The following is an 18,327-nucleotide window of genomic DNA, read 5'->3' as shown; positions in this document are numbered from 1 at the left end:
CAAACGAGGAGATGATGATTGGTGTTGGGAATTAACAGTCCAGATTGAACCTATCATTATCTCATTACAACAATCCAGATTGAATATACCATTATCTCATTTCACTAATGACACTTTAATAGGAGAAGGAAGCCCAGGTTAGAGTCTGAGTGTTACAGAGAGAGAGACACAGAGACACAGAGAGAGAGACAGAGAGAGTGAGAGAGACAGAGAGAGAGAGAGAGAAAGACAGAGAGAAAGAGGGAGAGAGAGAGAGCTTCTTCCACTTTCCCCAACGCGCAAGTGGTTATCTCCACCCTGCCATCATACAGCGGGTGAATGCAACATGTCTACCTGGTCCACTACTCCACCCTGGACTGAACAGCCTTTATGACCAGATCCACCTGCAAGGCCCAACACAAGAGATGAGAAGCAGGTACAGGGAGTGAACCATTTAATATAGATGGACATGCAACGGAACAGGAACAGCGTCTGGACATAAACACTACAAACAATGCTAGGACAGGGAACAACCCAGAGGAGCAGACATATACACAGGTACAATCAGCACAGTGAGGGAGTCCAGGTGAGTCCACTGAGCGCAGCTGCACGTAATGATGGTAACAGTGCGTATGATGACGGGTAGCCTGGCGCCCTCAAGTGCCAGGGAGGGGGAGCGGGAGCAGGCGTGACAGCACCTCTACAAGGCATCAATCACCACCTTTGCCAGGACCCTGAAGTTTATCACAATAAAACCGCAGCCCCAGAGCAACAGACACCCTGCCCAGACCACGGAGACACTCTCCCAGACCTGCAAGACCCCTCTCCCGTAGGACCTGCACCGAGAGAACCCACGCCAAGAGGACCTACACTCAGACCCCAGCATCACCAGCCACAGCCCAACTAGCTGAGACCGCCCCAAGCAAACCCTGGCCACATCCTATATAGGCCCCCACGAATCAGACCTATGCCCCTTCTGCCCCGCCCCCATGCCAAGGACCTCAACATGACAGCAGGACATATGCCCAGGCTGTGATCAGAGCAACAGGCCCAACCCCCTCTATTACACCCACCCAAGCCCCATACTGCAACCTAACAGGTATGTATCAGATGCTCAACATGATCTGCTCACCTACTGTAATGGTCTGATCCTGTAATGTTCTGGCTAGAAATTAATAAGGAAATGATCTCAACAGAGAAATATTTATTCCTTTGTGCTACCTAAAGTGCATTCGGAAAGTATTCAGACCACTTGACTTTTTCCACATTACGTTACAGCCTTATTCTAAAATAGATTAAATCAATGTATTTCCTCATTAATCTACACAATACCCCCATAATGACATCACAATACCCCATAATGACATCACAATACCCCATAATACCCCATAATGACATCACAATACCCCATAGTGTCAAAACAAAAACAGGCTTTTAGAATGTTAGTATTAAAAACCCCAGAAATATCAAAAATATTCAGACCCCTTTTGCCACATTTTGTTACATTACAGCCTTATTCTAAAATAGATCATGTTTTAATTCCCTGATTTATTTACACACAATACCCCATAATGAAATCACAATACCACATAATGACAAAGTGAATACAGAATTTTAGAAAGTTTTGTAAATACATTACAAATGTATGCTGAAATCTGAAATCTAATTTTCTGAAATCTCATTACATAAGTATTCAGACCCTATTTTATGAGACTCGAAATTTAGCTCAAGTGCATCCTGTTTCCATTGATCATCCTTTTTCATTTTATTTCACCTTTATCTAACCATGTAGGCCAGTTGAGAACAAGTTCTCATTTACAACTGCGACCTGGCCAAGATAAATCAAAGCAGTGTGACACAGACAACAACACAGAGTTACACATGGAGTAAACAATAAACAAGCCAATAACACAAACAGGTCAATGACACAGTAGAAAAAATAAAGTATATATACAGTGTGTGCAAAAGGCATGAGGAGGTAGACAATAAATAGGCCATAGGAGCTAATTATTACAATTTAGTAGATTAACACTGGAGTGATAAATGATCAGATGGTCATGGTAGAGATACTGGTGTGCAAAAGAGCAGAAAAGTAAATAAAAACAATATGGGGGTGAGGTAGGTAGATTGGGTGGGCTATTTACCGATGGACTATGTACACCTGCAGCGATCGGTTAGCTGCTCAGATAGCAGATGTTTAAAGTTGGTGAGGGAAATAAAAGTCTCCAACTAAAGCGATTTTTGAAATTCGTTCCAGTCACTGGCAGCAGAGAACTGGAAGGAAATGTGGCCACATGAGGTGTTGACTTTGGGGATGATCAGTGAGATATACCTGCTGGAACGTGGGTGTTGTTATCATGACCAGTGAACTGGGATAAGGCGGAGCTTTACCTAGCATAGACTTATAGATGACCTGGAGCCAGTGGGTCTGGCAAAGAATATGTAGCGAGGGCCAGCCGACTAGAGCATACAGATCGCAGTGGTGGGTGGTATGAGGTGATTTGGTAACAAAACGGATGGCACTGTGATAAACTGACTACATCCAGTTTGCTGAGTAGAGTATTGGAAGCTATTTTGTAGATGACATCGCCGGTAGGATAGTCAGTTTTAAGAGGGTATGTTTGGCGGCGTGAGTGAAGGAGGCTTTGTTGCGAAATAGAAAGCCGATTCTAGATTTGATTTTAGATTGGAGATGTTTAATATGAGTCTGGAAGGAGAGTTTACAGGCTAGCCAGACACCTAGGTATTTATAGTTGTCCACATATTCTAGGTCAGAACCGTCCAGGGTGGTGATGCTAGTCGGGCGGGCGGGTGCGGGCAGCGAACGGTTGAAAAGCATGCATTTGGTTTTACTAGCGTTTAAGCAGTTGGAGGCCACGGAAGTAGTGTTGTATGGCATTGAAGCTCGTTTGGTGGTTAGTTTACACAGTGTCCAAGAAAGGGCCAGAAGTATGCAGAATGGTGTCGTCTGCGTAGAGGTGGATCAGGGAATCACCAGCAGCAAGAGCGACATCATTGATATATACAGAGAAAAGAGTCGGCCAGAGAATTGAACCCTGTGGAACCCCCATAGAGACTGCCAGAGGTCCGGACAACAGGTCCTCCGATTTGACACACTGAACTCTGTCTGCAAAGTAGTTGGTGAACCAGGCGAGGCAGTCATTAGAAAAACCAAGGCTATTGAGTCTGCCGATAAGAATACGGTGATTGACAGAGTTGAAACCCTTGGCCAGGTCGATGAAGACGGCTGCACAGTACTGTCTTTTATCGATGGCGGTTATGATATCGTTTAGTACCTTGAGCGTGGCTGAGGTGCACCCATGACCAGCTCTGAAACCAAATTGCATAGCGGAGAAGGTATGGTGGGATTCACAATGGTCGGTGATCTGTTTGTTAACTTGTCTTTCGAAGATTTTAGAAAGGCAGGGCAGTATGGATATAGGTCTGTAACAGTTTGGGTCTAGGGTGTTGAAGAGGGGGATGACCGCGTCAGCTTCCCAATCTTTAGGGATCTCGGACGATATGAAAGAGAGGTTGAACAGGCTGGTAATAGGGGTTGCAACAATGGCGGCGGATAGTTTTAGAAAGAGAGGGTCCAGATAGTCTAGCCCGGCTGATTTGTACGGGTCCAGGTTTTGCAGCTCTTTCAGAACATCTGCAGTCTGGATATGGGTGAAGGAGAAGCTGGGGAGGCTTGGGTGAGTAGCTGCGGGGGGGGGGGGGGGAGCTGTTGGCCGGGGTTGGAGTAGCCAGGAGGAAGGCATGGGCAGCCGTTGAGAAATGCTTATTGAAATTTTCAATTTTCATGGATTTATCAGTGGTGACAGTGTTACCTAGCCTCAGTGCAGTGGGCAGCTGGGAGGAGGTGCTCTTGTTCGCCATGGACTATCTAGGATGGTGAGGAAATTACTTTTAAAGAATGACCAGGCATCCTCTACTGACGGGATGAGGTCAATATCCTTCCAGGATACCCGGGCCAGGTCGATTAGAAAGGCCTGCTCGCAGAAGTGTTTTAGGGAGCGTTTGACAGTGATGAGGGGTGGTCGTTTGACTAGCGGATACAGGCAACGAGGCAGTGATCGCTGAGATCCTGATTGAAATCAGCGGAGGTGTATTTGGAGGGCAAGTTGGTCAGGATAATGTCGATGAGGGTGCCCATGTTTATGGATTTAGGGTTGTACCTGGTGGGTTCCTTGATGATTTGTGTGACATTGAGGGCATCTAGCTTAGATTGTAGGACTGCCAGAGTGTTAAGCATTTCCCAGTTTAGGTCACCTAACAGAACAAACTCTGAAGCTAGATGGGGGCGATCAATTCACAAATGGTGTCCAGGACACAGCTGGGAGCGGAGGGGGATCGATAGCAGGCAGCAACAGAGAGACTTATCTCTGGAAAGGTGGATTTTTAAAATTAGAAGTTCAAACTGTTTGGGTATAGACCTGAAAAGTATGACAGAACTTTGCAGGCTCTCTCTGCAGTAGATTGCAACTCCTTCCCCTTTGGCAGTTATATCTTGACGGAAAATATTGTAGCTGGCTATGGAAATCTCAGAATTGTTGGTGGCCTTCCAAAGCCAGGATTCAGACATGGCAAGGACATCAGGGCTTGGATTACCGACCTCTGCCTGCCTTGACCTGTCTATTGCCCCTGTCGGAATATTAAACTATTGTTTATTCAACGTGGATCTGGGTCTTACCTTTATACCTGATAGATGAGGGGGAAAAACAATTTAATCCATTTTAGAATAAGGCTGTAATGTAACAACATGTGGAAAAAGTCAAGGGGTCTGAATACTTTCCAAATGCATATATCAACAAATTGTCTAGGGCACTAGAACAGTCTGCAGCATCTGAAGTCAAAAGTCGACTGTTTGCTGACGATCTGGTGCTTCTGCCCAACCAAGGAGGGCCTAAAGCAGCACCTAGATCTTATGCACAGACCTGGGCCCTGACAGTGAATCTCAGTAAGACAAAAAATAATGGTGTTCCAAAAAAGGTCCAATTGCCAGGACCAAAAATACAAATTCCATCTATACACCGTTGCCCTAGAGCACACAAAAAACTACACTCTGCCCACAAAATGAGGTGGAAACTGAGCTGCACTTCCTAACCTGCAGCAAATGTATGATCATATTAGAGACACATATTTCCCTCAGATTACACAGATCCACAAAGAATTTCAAAACAACTCCAAATGTAATAAACTTCCTTACTGTATCTACTGGGTGAAATACCACAACTGTGCCATCACAGCAGCAAGATTTGTGACCCGTTTCCACAAGAAAAGGGCAACCATTGAAGAACAAACACCATTGTAAATACAACCCATATTTATGTATTTTCATTACAACACTGTATATATGGCCAGCAGCATACCATGCTGCATACCACTGCTGGCTTGCTTCTGAAGCTAAGCAGGGTTTGTCCTGGATGGGAGACCAGATGCTGCTGGAAGTGGTGTTGGAGGGCCAGTAGGAGGCATTCTTTCGTCTGGTCTAAATAATAATAATTAAAAAAAAATATATCCCAATGCCCCAGGGCAGTGATTGGGGACACTGCCCTGTGTAGGGTGCTGTCTTTCGGATGGGATGTTAAATGGGTGTCCTGACTCGCTGAGGTCATTAAAGATCCCATGGGACTTATTGTAAGAGTAGGGGTGTTAACCCCGGTGTCCTGGCTAAATTCCCATGCTGTCCCTCAAACCATCACGGTCACCTAATAATCCCCAGTTTACAATTGGCTCATTCATCCCCTGTAACTATTCCCCAGGTCGTTGCTGCAAATAAGAACGTGTTCTCAGTCAACTTACCTGGTAAAACAACAGATAAATGTCTTGATTATTTTTGTTGACTCTTCATTTTAATTGTTTATTTCACTTTTGTTTATTATCCATTTCACTCACTTTGGCAATGTAAATATATATGTAAATATATATGTAAATATATATGTTTTACATGCCAATAAAGCCCTTTGAACTGAATTGAATATGATTTTCTAGTATATTCATTCAAAAAATAAATAATATTTGGGCATCTTACCTCACAAATGCTGTGGAACTGATTACACAGACAAACCATTTCTCTATGGACCTCGCTTTGTGTAAAGGGGGCATTGTCATGCTGAAACAGGAACGGGCCTTCCCCAAACTATTGCCACAAAGTTGGAAGCATAGAATCATCTAGAATGTCATTGTATGCTGTAGCGTTAAGATTTCCCTTCACTGGAACTAAGGGGCCCGAACCATGAAAAACATTAATCCTCATCCACCAAACTTTACAGTTGACACTATGCATTTGGACAGGTACCATGGAAACCCATTGCATGTATCTCTCAATGAAGAGTTAATGAGCTGATGTTGCTTCCAGAGGCAGTTAATAACTCAGCAGTGAGTGTTTCAACTGAGGACAGACAATTTGTACACACTATGCACTTCAGCAGTCCCATTCTGTGAACTTGTGTGGCCTAACACTTCCCAGGTGTCACTGAAACAGCAGAATCCAGTCATTTGAAGGGGTGTCCACATACTTTTGTATATATAATGTACACGATTACATTGTGCATGTTCATTTATATAGACCATTACATTCAACATGTCCTCACCTGGGATTTGAACTCACAACCTCTTGGTTCACAGCGTTCCAATCTTTCTGCTATCCACCATGTCAGTAACATTAAAACAGAGAACTATGCACCACCAACATTAAGGTACATTTCAGTTGGTCCAGAACAGAGCAGAACGGTTGGACCCTTAAATATACACGGAGGGCATCAATAACACATCAATTTCTCCTGTCTCAAAGTAGAGAAGAGAGTGACTGCATCACTACCTGTATTTGTCAGAGGTATTAATGTGTTGAATGCACCTAACTGGCTGTTCAAAACAGCTAACAGACAGCTCAGACATACCCCAAAAGACATGCCACCAGAGGTCTCTTCACAGTCCCCAAGTCCAGAACAGACTCTGGGAAACACACAGTACTACATAGAGCCATGACTACATGCACTTGGCAGCAGCTAATTGGGATCCTAAAAAATACAACCTCTATTAGACAACTATACTGAAAATAAATCAAATTAGTAAATTAAATGAGTAAATCAAATCAATGAGAGACTAGTCAGACGAACTGATAATTGACCCCAGATGTGGTGGATAGCAGGAAGATCGGAATGCCAGAATACCATTTAACAGAGAAATGCATTCTGGTCCCAGATCGGTTAGTTCTCTGGCCAACTCCACTGCTCAATGTTAAACTATGTTTGGCATGGCAATATGAGTGACAAGGACTTGGGATCCCGATTGGTGCAGCGGTCTAAGGCACCGCATCTCAGTGCAAGAGGCGTCACTACCCTGGTTCAAATCCAGGCTGTATCTCAACCGAGTTTCCTAGTTAAATAAAGGTCAAAACAAAAAAATGACTGGTACTCAGACTAGGAAAAAATGTGCCAAGTGTTGTCATCATCTACCAATAACTAGTATTTCTATTGGCATATCACATGGTGCTGCTACATACAGCACTGAGGTGCTGTTCCTGAAGCTACCCACTGAGACCTATTTCTCTCTATATATCAATTTAATCGGCTTTATTGGCATGGGAAACATGTTAACATTGCCAAAGCAAGAGAAATAGACAAACAAAAGGGATTTTTTATTTTATTTTTAAAAAACAGTAAACATTACACTCACCAAAGTCCCAAAGGAATAGAGACATTTCAAATGTCATATAATGGTTATAAGGATGTGCAAAAATAATATAGACATTTCAAATGTTATATTTAATAAATCCTCTACGGGATCGGTTGAGATTCAAATGTCATGCTAATCACATTAGCGCACGTAAGTAACATCAAACTTTCCAGGACATAGACATGTCTTATATGGGCAGAAAGCTTACATAATTGTTCATCTAACTGCACTGTCTAATTGACAGTAGCTATAACAGTGAAAGAATACCATGCTATTGTTTGAGGAGAGTGCAGAACAACAAAACACGTATCACGGCAACTGGCTTCATACATTCACCTCTGAAGTTAATAATGTACTTACATTCAGTAATCTGGCTTCAGTCAATAGACTACAAGTCAATGGAGTTACACTAATATATACTCACTGTTCAGATAGAGACTGGGTAACTAGTACTAATATATACTCACTGTTCAGATAGAGACTGGGTAACTAGTACTAATATATACTCACTGTTCAGATAGAGACTGGGTAACTAGTACTAATATATACTCACTGTTCAGATAGAGACTGGGTAACTAGTACTAATATATACTCACTGTTCAGATAGAGACTGGGTAACTAGTACTAATATATACTCACTGTTCAGATAGAGACTGGGTAACTAGTACTAATATATACTCACTGTTCAGATAGAGACTGGGTAACTAGTACTAATAAATAATCACTGTTCAGATAGAGACTGGGTAACTAGTACTAATATATACTCACTGTTCAGATAGAGACTGGGTAACTAGTACTAATATATACTCACTGTTCAGATAGAGACTGGGTAACTAGTACTAATATATACTCACTGTTCAGATAGAGACTTGATAACTAGTACTAAAATATACTCACTGTTCAGATAGAGACTCTGTAACTAGTACTAATATATACTCGCTGTTCAGATAGAGACTGGGTAACTAGTACTAATATACAGTATACTCACTGTTCAGATAGAGACTGGGTAACTAGTACTAATATATACTCACTGTTCAGATAGAGACTGGGTAACTAGTACTAATATATACTCACTGTTCAGATAGAGACTGGGTAACTAGTACTAATATACAGTATACTCACTGTTCAGATAGAGACTGGGTAACTAGTACTAATATATACTCACTGTTCAGATAGAGACTGGGTAACTAGTACTAATAAATACTCACTGTTCAGATAGAGACTGGGTAACTAGTACTAATATATACTCACTGTTCAGATAGAGACTGGGTAACTAGTACTAATATATACTCACTGTTCAGATAGAGACTGGGTAACTAGTACTAATATACAGTATACTCACTGTTCAGATAGAGACTTGATAACTAGTACTAATATATACTCACTGTTCAGATAGAGACTGGGTAACTAGTACTAATATATACTCACTGTTCAGATAGAGACTGGGTAACTAGTACTAATATATACTTACTGTTCAGATAGAGACTGGGTAACTAGTACTAATATACAGTATACTCACTGTTCAGATAGAGACTGGGTAACTAGTACTAATATACAGTATACTCACTGTTCAGATAGAGACTTGATAACTAGTACTAATATATACTCACTGTTCAGATAGAGACTGGGTAACTAGTACTAATATATACTCACTGTTCAGATAGAGACTGGGTAACTAGTACTAATATATACTCACTGTTCAGATAGAGACTGGGTAACTAGTACTAATATACAGTATACTCACTGTTCAGATAGAGACTGGGTAACTAGTACTAATATACAGTATACTCACTGTTCAGATAGAGACTTGATAACTAGTACTAATATATACTCACTGTTCAGATAGAGACTGGGTAACTAGTACTAATATATACTCACTGTTCAGATAGAGACTGGGTAACTAGTACTAATATATGCTCACTGTTCAGATAGAGACTTGATAACTAGTACTAATATATACTCACTGTTCAGATAGAGACTGGGTAACTAGTACTAATATATACTCACTGTTCAGATAGAGACTGGGTAACTAGTACTAATATATACTCACTGTTCAGATAGAGACTGGGTAACTAGTACTAATATATACTCACTGTTCAGATAGAGACTGGGTAACTAGTACTAATATACAGTATACTCACTGTTCAGATAGAGACTTGATAACTAGTACTAATATATACTCACTGTTCAGATAGAGACTGGGTAACTAGTACTAATATATACTCACTGTTCAGATAGAGACTGGGTAACTAGTACTAATATATACTCACTGTTCAGATAGAGACTTGTCTATATTGACTATATCGTTTAAACATTCACAGTGTAGGTTGGAAAAAGCATGTGAACCCCTAGGCTAATGACTTCTCCAAAAGCTAATTGGAGTCAGGAGTCAGCTAACCTGAAGTCCAATCAATGAGATGAGATTGGAGATGTTGGTTAGAGCTGCCTAGCCCGTTAAAAAACACTCACAAAATGTGAGTTTGCTATTCACGAGAAGCAGTGCCTGATGTGAACCATGCCTCGAACAAAAGAGATCACAGAAGACCTAAGATTAAGAATTGTTGACTTGCATAAAGCTGGAAAGGGTTGAAAAGTATCTCTAAAAGCCTTGATGTTGATCAGTCCACAGTAAGACAAATTGTCTATAAATGAAGAAAGTTCAGCACTGTAGCTACTCTCTCTAGGAGTGGCTGTCCTGCAAAGATGACTACAAGAACACAGCGCAGAATGCTCTGTGGTTAATGAGGTTAAGAAGAATCCTAGAGTGTCAGCTAAAGACTTACAACAATCTCTGGAACATGCTAACATCTCTGTTGACGAGTCTACGATACGTAAAACACTAAACAAGAAAGGTGTTCATGGGAGGACAACACGGAAAGCCACTGCTGTCCAAAAAAACATGCACATCTGAAGTTTGTTGCTTTGCTGCCTCAGGGTCTGGACAGCTTGCTATCATCGACGGAAAAATGAATTCCCAAGTTTATCAAGACATTTTGCAGAAGAATGCAAGGCTATCTGTCCGCAAATTTTATTACCAATTTACGCAGAAATCTGGGTATATCCGAAGGGTTTCAGATACTTTGTCTTGCCAATGTATTTCAGTCTCCTGTGAAGTACATAAAGTGTAATATTGGGATGCAAACTCCAAATTGAATACATTTCTACTCTATATCTGTCATGGTTCAGCTGTCTTTCTGTCAAGCCCATAACCATGTGTGTGAGGTGGATACTATACTGTAACCGGGCTACTATAGAGCCATCAGGAGCACAGACTAGAGCCAGGCTACTATAGAGCCGTCAGTAGTACAGACTAGAACCAGGCTACTATTGAGCCATCAGGAGCACAGACTAGAACCAGGCTACTATAGAGCCATCAGTAGTACAGACTAGAACCAGGCTACTATAGAGCCATCAGTAGTAGACTAGAACCAGGCTACTATAGAGCCATCAGTAGTACAGACTAGAACCAGGCTACTATTGAGCCACCAGTAGTAGACTAGAACCAGGCTACTATTGAGCCATCAGTAGTACAGACTAGAACCAGGCTACTATTGAGCCATCAGTAGTAGACTAGAACCAGGCTACTATTGAGCCATCAGTAGTACAGACTAGAACCAGGCTACTATTGAGCCATCAGTAGTAGACTAGAACCAGGCTACTATCTAGCCATCAGTAGTAGACTAGAACCAGGCTACTATAGAGCCATCAGTAGTACAGACTAGAACCAGGCTACTATTGAGCCATCAGTAGTAGACTAGAACCAGGCTACTATAGAGCCATCAGGAGCACAGAATAGAGCCAGGCTACTATTGAGCCATCAGTAGTACAGACTAGAACCAGGCTACTATTGAGCCATCAGGAGCACAGACTAGAACCAGGCTACTATTGAGCCATCAGGAGCACAGACTAGAACCAGGCTACTATAGAGCCATCAGTAGTACAGACTAGAACCAGGCTACTATAGAGCCATCAGTAGTAGACTAGAACCAGGCTACTACAGAGCCATCAGTAGTACAGACTAGAACCAGGCTACTATAGAGCCATCAGTAGTACAGACTAGAGCCAGGCTACTATAGAGCCTTGCATCCCAATATTACACTAGTAATCAAATCAAATCAAATGTATTTATATAGCCCTTCGTACATCAGCTGATATCTCAAAGTGCTGTACAGAAACCCAGCCTAAAACCCCAAACAGCAAGCAATGCAGGTGTAGAAGCACTTAGTAGTCCAGGTGATCAAACTAACACCAGACTATATAACTGGTCAGTAGTCCACACACACACACGCACACATTGTAATGTCATGGTACTGTGAATTTTATACTGGTGTGGTATTAATGTAATAATGTATTAATGTATTTATGTAATAATGTACTAATGTAATAATGGTAATAATGTAATAATGGTAATAATGTATTAATGTAATAATGTATTAATGTAATAATGTAATAATGGTAATAATGTAATAATGTAATAATGGTAATAATGTATTAATGTAATAATGTATTAATGTATGAATGTAATAATGTATTCATGTAAAAATGTAATAATGTAAAAATGTATTAATGTAAAAATGTATTAATGTAATAATGTAATAATGCAATAATGTATTGTATTGTTTTATTGATGAATTTCTAACCCTGTTTTGACCCCAGGAAGAGTAGCTGCTGCCTTGTTGAGGTATAACTGTTCTAACCCTGTTTTGACCCCAGGAAGAGTAGCTGCTGCCTTGTTGAGGTATAACTGTTCTAACCCTGTTTTGACCCCAGGAAGAGTAGCTGCTGCCTTGTTGAGGTATAACTGTTCTAACCCTGTTTTGACCCCAGGAAGAGTAGCTGCTGCCTTGTTGAGGTATAACTGTTCTTACCCTGTTTTGACCCCAAGAAGAGTAGCTGCTGCCTTGTTGAGGTATAACTGTTCTAACCCTGTTTTGACCCCAGGAAGAGTAGCTGCTGCCTTGTTGAGGTATAACTGTTCTAACCCTGTTTTGACCCCAGGAAGAGAAGCTGCTGCCTTGTTGAGGTATAACTGTTCTTACCCTGTTTTGACCCCAAGAAGAGTAGCTGCTGCCTTGTTGAGGTACAACTGTTCTAACCCTGTTTTGACCCCAAGAAGAGTAGCTGCTGCCTTGTTGAGGTATAACTGTTCTAACCCTGTTTTGACCCCAGGAAGAGAAGCTGTTGCCTTGTTGAGGTACAACTGTTCTAACCCTGTTTTGACCCCAAGAAGAGTAGCTGCTGCCTTGTTGAGGTATAACTGTTCTAACCCTGTTTTGACCCCAGGAAGAGAAGCTGCTGCCTTGTTGAGGTATAACTGTTCTTACCCTGTTTTGACCCCAGGAAGAGTAGCTGCTGCCTTGTTGAGGTATAACTGTTCTAACTGGTTTGACCCCAGGAAGAGTAGCTGCTGCCTTGTTGAGGTACAACTGTTCTAACCCTGTTTTGACCCCAGGAAGAGTAGCTGCTGCCTTGTTGAGGTATAACTGTTCTAACCCTGGTTGTCCCCCAGGAAGAGTAGCTGCTGCCTTGTTGAGGTACAACTGTTCTAACCCTGTTTTGACCCCAGGAAGAGTAGCTGCTGCCTTGTTGAGGTATAACTGTTCTAACCCTGTTTTGACCCCAGGAAGAGTAGCTGCTGCCTTGTTGAGGTACAACTGTTCTAACCCTGTTTTGACCCCAGGAAGAGTAGCTGCTGCCTTGTTGAGGTATAACTGTTCTAACCCTGTTTTGACCCCAGGAAGAGAAGCTGCTGCCTTGTTGAGGTATAACTGTTCTAACCCTGTTTTGACCCCAAGAAGAGTAGCTGCTGCCTTGTTGAGGTATAACTGTTCAAACCCTGTTTTGACCCCAGGAAGAGTAGCTGCTGCCTTGTTGAGGTATAACTGTTCTAACCCTGGTTGTCCCCCAGGAAGAGTAGCTGCTGCCTTGTCCACCTGACAGGTGTGGAATATCAACAATCTGATTAAACATGATCATTACATAGGTGCACCTTGTGCTTGGGGCAATAAAATGCCACTCTAAAATGTGCAGTTTTGTCACACAACACAATACAACAGATGTCTGAAGTTTTGAGGGAGTGTGCAATTGGCATGCTGACTGCAAGAATGTCCACCAGAACTGTTGCCAGAGAATGTAATGTTCATTTCTCTACCATAAGCCTCCTCCAACATAAGTTTAGAGAATTTGTCAGTGCGTCCAACCACAGACCACATGTAACCACTCCAGCCCAGGACCTCCACATCCGGCTTCTTCACCTGTGGGATCGTCTGAGACCAGCCACCAAGACAGCTGATGAAACTTAGGAGTATTTCTGTCTGCGATAATACCCTTTTGTGGGGAAAAACGAATTCTAATTGGATAGACCTGGCTCCCAAGTGGGTGGGCCTATTCCTTCCCAGGACCAGTCACGTGAGATCCATAGATTAGGACCAAATTAATTTACTAAAATTGACAGATTTACTCAGTTGAACTGTAACTGAATAAAATCGTTAAAATTGTTGCATGTTGCGTTTATATTTTTGTTCAATACCTGTCAACACCTCAACTTGCGAGGAAATGGCACTGAGCCTTTAAAAAAATGAAATAATGAGTTGGTTGGTTCTTACACCATTACCCAATACAGAATCCATTCACCATTAACCAATACAGAATCCATTCACCATTACCCAATACAGAATCCGTTCACCATTACCCATTACAGAATCTGTTCACCATTCCTCCAAACAGAATCCGTTCACCATTACCCAATACAGAATCCGTTCACCATTCCTCCAAACAGAATCCGATCACCATTACCCAATACAGAATCCATTCACCATTACCCAATACAGAATCCGTTCACCATTCCTCCATACAGAATCCGTTCACCATTCCTCCATACAGAATCCATTCACCATTCCTCCAAACAGAATCCGATCACCATTACCCAATACAGAATCCATTCACCATTACCCAATACAGAATCCGTTCACCATTCCTCCATACAGAATCCGTTCACCATTCCTCCAAACATAATCCATCCACCATTACCCAATACAGAATCCATTCAACATTACCCAATACAGAATCCATTCACCATTACCCAATACAGAATCTGTTCACCATTACCCAATACAGAATCCATTCACCATTCCTCCATACAGAATCCGTTCACCATTACCCAATACAGAATCCGTTCACAATTCCTTCATACAGAATCCGTTCACCATTACCCAATACAGAATCCGTTCACCATTCCTCCAAACAGAATCCGTTCACCATTCCTCCATACAGAATCCGTGGGGTTATTTTCTGCTCATGCCTTCTCATTTGGACTCATGTCATCTGATCAAAGCACCAGTTCCAATCGAAGTGCCAGTGAGTTTATCAAACTCCAGGCATTTACATTAGTTGGATGAAAATAGAGCTCCTTGGCAACGCACAGCAGTGGTGGGTTTGGCGTCAAAATGAAAATGCATGAGCAGAAAATAGCCCCATCCCTACTGTAAAATATGCTGGTGGACCTATTCTACTTCCAGGGGTCCTTGTTAAGGTCAACGGCATCATTAACTTTTCCCAGTACCAGGATATTTTTTTAGCCATAAAACCAGTTGTCTCCAAGACTTGAACCCCATTGAAAACCTGTGGTTTGAATTGAAGAAGGAAGTCCATAAGCACAGGTGAAGGATGTCAAGGATCTGGAAAGATTCTGTTATCAAATGGAGGAATGGTTTACGATCCTACCCTACCCTAACTCAACAAATTGGATGCAGTCTATCACAGTGCAATCCGTTTTGTCACCAAAGCCCCATATACTACCCACCATTGCGACCTGTACGCTCTCGTTGGCTGGCCCTTGCTTCATACTCGTCGCCAAACCCACTGGCTCCATGTCATCTACAAGACCCTGCTAGTCCCCCCTTATCTCAGCTCGCTGGTCACCATAGCATCACCCACCTGTAGCACGCGCTCCAGCAGGTATATCTCTCTGGTCACCCCCAAAACCAATTATTTCTTTGGCCGCCTCTCCTTCCAGTTCTCTGCTGCCAATGACTGGAACGAACTGCAAAAATCTCTGAAACTGGAAACACTTGTCTCCCTCACTAGCTTTAAGCACCAACTGTCAGAGCAGCTCACAGATTACTGCACCTGTACATAGCCCACCTATAATTTAGCCCAAACAACTACCTCTTTCCCTACTGTATGTATTTTATTTATTTATTTATTTTGCTCCTTTGCACCCCATTATTTGTATTTCTACTTTGCACAGTCTTCCACTGCAAATCTACCATTCCAGTGTTTTACTTGCTATATTGTATTTACTTTGCCACCATGGCCTTTTTGCCTTTACCTCCCTTATCTCACCTCATTTGCTCACATCGTATATAGACTTGTTTATACTGTATTATTGACTGTATGTTTGTTTTACTCCATGTGTAACTCTGTGTTGTTGTTTGTGTCGAACTGCTTTGCTTTATCTTGGCCAGGTCGCAGTTGTAAATGAGAACGTGTTCTCAACTTGCCTACCTGGTTAAATAAAGGTGTTCTCAACTTGCCTACCTGGTTAAATAAAGGTGTTCTCAACTTGCCTACCTGGTTAAATAAAGGTGTTCTCAACTAGCCTACCTGGTTAAATAAAGGTGTTCTCAACTTGCCTACCTGGTTAAATAAAGGTGTTCTCAACTTGCCTACCTGGTTAAATAAAGGTGTTCTCAACTTGCCTACCTGGTTAAATAAAGGTGTTCTCAACTTGCCTACCTGGTTAAATAAAGGTGTTCTCAACTTGCCTACCTGGTTAAATAAAGGTGTTCTCAACTGGCCTACCTGGTTAAATAAAGGTGTTCTCAACTGGCTTACCTGGTTAAATAAAGGTGTTCTCAACTTGCCTACCTGGTTAAATAAAGGTGTTCTCAACTTGCCTACCTGGTTAAATAAAGGTGTTCTCAACTAGCCTACCTGGTTAAATAAAGGTGTTCTCAACTTGCCTACCTGGTTAAATAAAGGTGTTCTCAACTTGCCTACCTGGTTAAATAAAGGTGTTCTCAACTTGCCTACCTGGTTAAATAAAGGTGTTCTCAACTTGCCTACCTGGTTAAATAAAGGTGTTCTCAACTTGCCTACCTGGTTAAATAAAGGTGTTCTCAACTGGCCTACCTGGTTAAATAAAGGTGTTCTCAACTTGCCTACCTGGTTAAATAAAGGTGTTCTCAACTTGCCTACCTGGTTAAATAAAGGTGTTCTCAACTGGCCTACCTGGTTAAATAAAGGTGTTCTCAACTTGCCTACCTGGTTAAATAAAGGTGTTCTCAACTTGCCTACCTGGTTAAATAAAGGTGTTCTCAACTAGCCTACCTGGTTAAATAAAGGTGTTCTCAACTAGCCTACCTGGTTAAATAAAGGTGTTCTCAACTTGCCTACCTGGTTAAATAAAGGTGTTCTCAACTTGCCTACCTGGTTAAATAAAGGTGTTCTCAACTTGCCTACCTGGTTAAATAAAGGTGTTCTCAACTGGCCTACCTGGTTAAATAAAGGTGTTCTCAACTTGCCTACCTGGTTAAATAAAGGTGTTCTCAACTTGCCTACCTGGTTAAATAAAGGTGTTCTCAACTGGCCTACCTGGTTAAATAAAGGTGTTCTCAACTTGCCTACCTGGTTAAATAAAGGTGTTCTCAACTTGCCTACCTGGTTAAATAAAGGTGTTCTCAACTAGCCTACCTGGTTAAATAAAGGTGTTCTCAACTAGCCTACCTGGTTAAATAAAGGTGTTCTCAACTTGCCTACCTGGTTAAATAAAGGTGTTCTCAACTTGCCTACCTGGTTAAATAAAGGTGTTCTCAACTTGCCTACCTGGTTAAATAAAGGTGTTCTCAACTAGCCTACCTGGTTAAATAAAGGTGTTCTCAACTTGCCTACCTGGTTAAATAAAGGTGTTCTCTACTAGCCTACCTGGTTAAATGAAGGTGTTCTGAACTAGCCTACCTGGTTAAATAAAGGTGTTCTCAACTAGCCTACCTGGTTAAATAAAGGTGTTCTCAACTTGCCTACCTGGTTAAATAAAGGTGTTCTGAACTAGCCTACCTGGTTAAATAAAGGTGTTCTCAACTTGCCTACCTGGTTAAATAAAGGTGTTCTCAACTTGCCTACCTGGTTAAATAAAGGTGTTCTCAACTGGCCTACCTGGTTAAATAAAGGTGTTCTCAACTTGCCTACCTGGTTAAATAAAGGTGTTCTCAACTTGCCTACCTGGTTAAATAAAGGTGTTCTCAACTGGCCTACCTGGTTAAATAAAGGTGTTCTCAACTTGCCTACCTGGTTAAATAAAGGTGTTCTCAACTTGCCTACCTGGTTAAATAAAGGTGTTCTCTACTAGCCTACCTGGTTAAATGAAGGTGTTCTGAACTAGCCTACCTGGTTAAATAAAGGTGTTCTCAACTAGCCTACCTGGTTAAATAAAGGTGTTCTCAACTTGCCTACCTGGTTAAATAAAGGTGTTCTGAACTAGCCTACCTGGTTAAATAAAGGTGTTCTCAACTAGCCTACCTGGTTAAATAAAGGTGTTCTCAACTAGCCTACCTGGTTAAATAAAGGTGTTCTCAACTTGCCTACCTGGTTAAATAAAGGTGTTCTCAACTAGCCTACCTGGTTAAATAAAGGTGTTCTCAACTTGCCTACCTGGTTAAATAAAGG

The 18,327-nt window shown here is 41.7% G+C and overlaps 1 protein-coding gene across 7 annotated transcripts in view; it reads right to left on the bottom strand.

The window, feature by feature from the left end:
* The window catches only part of LOC139408249 (ciliary neurotrophic factor receptor subunit alpha-like), a 447,111-nt gene that overhangs the window by 35,786 nt on the left and 392,998 nt on the right, over positions 1-18,327 (bottom strand). Inside the window, exon 1 of one of the 7 annotated variants that reach the window (XM_071151917.1) lies at positions 334-353. The exons of the other annotated variants lie outside the window; for them this stretch is intronic. The gene's annotated coding sequence lies outside the window, so the exon portion shown is untranslated. Of the gene's footprint in view, positions 1-333; positions 354-18,327 lie in introns of those variants that run through there. 7 annotated transcript variants of the gene reach the window in all.

This window comes from Oncorhynchus clarkii, chromosome 5 (assembly GCF_045791955.1).
Source record: "Oncorhynchus clarkii lewisi isolate Uvic-CL-2024 chromosome 5, UVic_Ocla_1.0, whole genome shotgun sequence".
Lineage (NCBI taxonomy): Eukaryota > Metazoa > Chordata > Actinopteri > Salmoniformes > Salmonidae > Oncorhynchus > Oncorhynchus clarkii.
The sequence above is the reverse complement of the archived record's forward strand: the minus strand, read 5'-3'. Positions and strand labels throughout refer to the sequence as shown.